The sequence below is a fragment of the Bison bison genome, unplaced genomic scaffold, assembly GCF_000754665.1.
Source record: "Bison bison bison isolate TAMUID 2011002044 unplaced genomic scaffold, Bison_UMD1.0 scf7180017864382, whole genome shotgun sequence".
Taxonomy (NCBI): domain Eukaryota; kingdom Metazoa; phylum Chordata; class Mammalia; order Artiodactyla; family Bovidae; genus Bison; species Bison bison.
Window position 1 is genome coordinate 2,633,861 of NW_011494954.1, and position 4,576 is coordinate 2,638,436.

Below are 4,576 nucleotides of genomic sequence, written 5' to 3' on the forward strand. Positions count from 1 at the left end.
TTGTTGGCAAAGTAATGTCTCTGGTTTTGAATATGCTATCTAGGTTGGTCATAACTTTCCTTCCAAGGAGTAAGCGTCTTTTAATTTCATGGCTGCAGTCACCATCTGCAGTGATTTTGGAGCCCAGAAAAATAAAGTCTGACACTGTTTCCACTAGCAGTTTAAAACCATATAACAAAAAGAAATTTTCAATAAATTCAAAAAATGTAATATAAAATTTAAAATTTTCGTAAAGTATTACTTAAAACTTTAAAACCAAAAGACAAATTAGAAATATGTATTTTTTGTATTTTTATATTTATATCATTTAAAATTCATGAAGATTGTCTTTAAGAGATTTAGGATCTCTTAGAAAGTCATAAGAAAAATATAAATAGCTTATGTTTAAAAATGGGCAAAAGACATGAAAAGGCAATTTTAAAAAGAGAAATTATAAATAGTATCTATATAAAAATGTTCATCTTCCCTGGTAATTGAAAATAAATTAAAAAAATGTTTTCCCATCAATTTGACAATTAAAAATGTGTAATACCCAATATCAGCACGGAAGTCAGGGAAAAATTATATGTTAGTGACTTTTCTTGTGAAAATAGGCTGAACTTTTGTTTCACCCCTAAATTTTTTTGTTAAAATCTGATCCCCAATAATGGTGTTTGGAGATAGAACCTTTGGGAGGTAACTAGGTCATTAAGGTAGATCCCTCAATTACAGGATCAATGCCCTTAAAAAAGAGACTCCAGAGACCTTCTTTGCCTTTTTATCACGTGAGAACATAGAGGGAAAAAAAATGGCCATCTGGGAAGCAGGAAGCTATTCCTCATCACCCACCGACTCTGCCAGCTCCTTGCTTTTTAAACTTTCCAACCTTCAGAATTGTGAAAAATACATTCCTGTTGTTTACAAGCCACCTTGTTTATGGTATTCTGTTATAACAGCTCAGACAGACAAAAACGGAGTGATGAACAGCCCACTAATTAAGCAAATTTAGGTAGTACATCAGATGGTTATTAAGGGCAGATAAAAATGCCATGACTGTTGGTGGTGGCAGGGGCTGGAGAAGTAGGGGGTTCAGGCAAGGCCTTTCTGAAGGTGATACTTGGATGAATACCTGAAAGAGGTAAGGAAGAAAACCTTGCAGATATTGGAAGAAGAACACTTTAGGTGAAGAGAATATTATTTGTGCAACATACAATTCTATTAAAAGAAGGATATGACAAATAGAAGATGAACTACATGTGTAAGAAAAAAATCCCTAGAGAATATATATGAGGAAGTGAACAATAATCATCTTTGGGAATCCCTGAGTTTTTTCTCTTACTCTGATTTTATCTCAGTTTTTTGATTAGCTGTTTACCAGGGGTAGCTACATAATTTGTAGGAAAGTGAAAAGTGTTAGTCATTCAGTCATATCCACCTCTTCTGTAACCCTATGGACTATATAGCCCACTAGACTTCTCTGTCCACGGAATTCTCTAGGCAAGAATACTGGAGTGGGTTTCTATTTCCTTCTCCAGGGGCTCTTTCTAACCCAGGGATTGAACCTAGATCTCCTGCACTGCAAGCAGATTCTTTACCATCTGAGACACTAGGGAAGCCCTAAATTTGGGGACCCATTGCTAACAGAAATATGGATCTTTTGTCCAAAAGTTAGAAAAAAGTTCTATTAGCAGTTCAGAAATATAAAGTTTTTTCTTTTCTCCCACATTCTTTTTGCTGATTTGCTATGGTAAACTTGTTTTTGTTTCATCATTTAATGTCATTTTAAACAAAAAATAAAAATTTTAAATTATTACAATACACTGTTCCATTCATCATTATATTATTCGATGGTATTAAATGCAAAAAATAAGAGTATTTGACTTACATTAGAATCACCAAAATATCATAATTTCTATTTCACGTTTTGCTTATACACATATTTTTACTACCGTAACAGCGGACTTGCTGCATAGAATCAACCCAACTTTACATTTAACTTCCAGATATGCAGGTATCCTACCAACACCCTTAACCTGCTGTGTACTGAGTAAGGAAATTTTGCCCTATTATTCCTTTTCTTTCTACATCATACTTTTAATTGCAAATGGTTGGCTAATAGACTAGTAGCATGAATATGATAGAGTTTCATGGTCATCTCTGTCTTTTAGACCATTTGCCTTCTTTCTGTCTTCAAAGCAAGTTCCAGTTCAAATGGACAGCATGGCTGTCAGTGTCCACACTTTCCTAGTCATATGTGTTACAGCCTTACAGCTTTACCTTATTCTGGCTTTGAGTCCCTCTGGATCCCAAGGCATTGTTGATTCAGCAGTGTTCTGAGGGTTTCAGGCATCATGAATGCTATAAACAATAAGAAGGTTGGGAAAAAGGGACTCAAATAGGAAATGGTAATCTGTTCCAATATTCTTGCCTAGGAAATTCCATGGACAGAGGAACCTTGGGGGCTACAGTCAGTCATTGGGGTCACAAAGAGTTGGATATGACTGAGTGAGCATGCAGGAACAGGGAACATGCATATTTTACACATCTTGTCCCTTTGAGTTTCACTTACAGAACACAAGTTCAAAATAAAATTGCCAAGAATTTCAAGAAGGAAATAGCAGAGCATTGAACTAAACATGGAAGCCATCTGATCATGGGGCCTCATTTGGTTGCTCAGGTCACATACCTAAAGAGCCAGCCTTTCCCTGTAACTTGAATAATTACATTTTCTGGTTGTACTAAATAATCAGAATGTGCATGTGAAATGAAATGCTAAAGCAATTAAAGTTTTCATTATGGTACCACACTATAATAAATGCTGCTTTTATTTATTTATGTACTCATGTATTTAATTTATAGGCAGTATTCTCTGAGCTCCTTCATTACCCCCACCACCTTTGGGAGTGAGAAGTGTCTTATCTGAAGCTATAAAGAGGTTTCAACTGAACCACATGACTAGCCACGTTTCTGTTCCCTGCAGTTGAGGACTCTCTTGGTTCTTGATTCATGCCTGAAAAGGCTAAAATAGTCATGAGCAAGACAAGAGAGACAATAGAGAGTTATGTTTGGAAAAAACTAAAACCCCATTCATGCTGGAATATTTCAATGGTCATTGTTTTCCATAAACCATATAGGGTCATATAAGCAAAAAGTTCTGCCCCAAATAATTTCCTGGAAAAGCAAAGGGACTCCAACAGTGAGAACGTGTGTTTGGAATGGAACACACAGGAAAGAGCCAAGCAGAGGTCTCTCTCAAGGGATCTAACAAACCAAGGAATCAAATTAGTCAAATTAAAATGTGTAATTGGAATGCCAAGATAATGTGTGAGTCACAACAATTCTAGATGAAATACTCTGTATTTTTAAGTTCTCTCACAATGACATCTTTTTTTTTTTTTTTAAGTAGATACCTCTTGATTTATGAGCATCAAACTGCTATCTCATTTTCTGAGACAAGACTTTCATACTCAGTGGCAAATATGTAGTGGTAACCATGTTGTTTTCAATTTAGAAAAGCCTAGGAGGAGCTATAGATTATTTTAAGAGAGTCTTTCAAACATCTCTGCCACTTCTGCTTCAATTACATTTACTATAGCACACAAGCATTAGTAACAATTCAAACTCTTCTGAAATAGAAAAGTGATATGAGTGTACCATTTTTTATCATATTTTCTGGAAGTTTGACAGAAATCTCCAAAAGAGCTTAAAACTACTATTGCTGCCATTACTAATGTACGGAATTCCAGATTAATAACAAGAGGAAATGAAAGGTCTTCTAAATGCCATAGGCTTTTTTTTGATAAGTTTTCTTTTTCTAAATTGAGTCTGTCAATTTAGATGTTTTGATTTCTGATGCAATACAGCCTGAGTGCCTGTAAACCAATTATACAACTTTTACAAAAACAAAGTTGTCAAACTTTTTTTTCCCCCCACAAAATGAGCTTTTCTCTTTTCCTAAAGCATCATTTAGATTATAATCTCCTCCAGGGCAGGGGCAATAAATTTAGGATTTTTTAACTATTCCTGAGCTTCTAGAATTTTATTCTGCACACAGTACATACTCAATCAATATTGATGGACTGCCTGTGTATATAATGTGTACAAAGTAATTTGCTTCTCTGTGAAAACTCAGAAATGTGAGTTCCCTAAGATTACCACTGCCCCTGAGAACGGGTAGGGGCTGGGGGGACCGGAAGGATTAATGGTCATTTTCATTGTAGCAGATGTGTAAGACAGGTTGGGCATAGCTATTCTCTGCCACATACAACTTTTTGTACTACTTTTGAGTTCTGTTTGCCCTAAGCTGCCTGCTGTCCTTTTCTTTGAGATGACAAGGAGAATTACAGCCAGAAACTGTATCTATTTAATAAATCATGCAAAAGTATAGACCCTCATAATTTTATAAATATATATGCCAAGAAGGAGAAAGTTTGTGAATTAAAAAAAAAAATCAGCAAATGAAGACATTCATTTAATGGGAAAGAATTATACATAGAAATGAAAAGTAGATAATGAAAACAGATTAGCAAAAAGTGAAGTGAAAACAAAGAAAAAAATTGTTTCCATATTTACACAGTGTATTTGAATTAGAGAAATC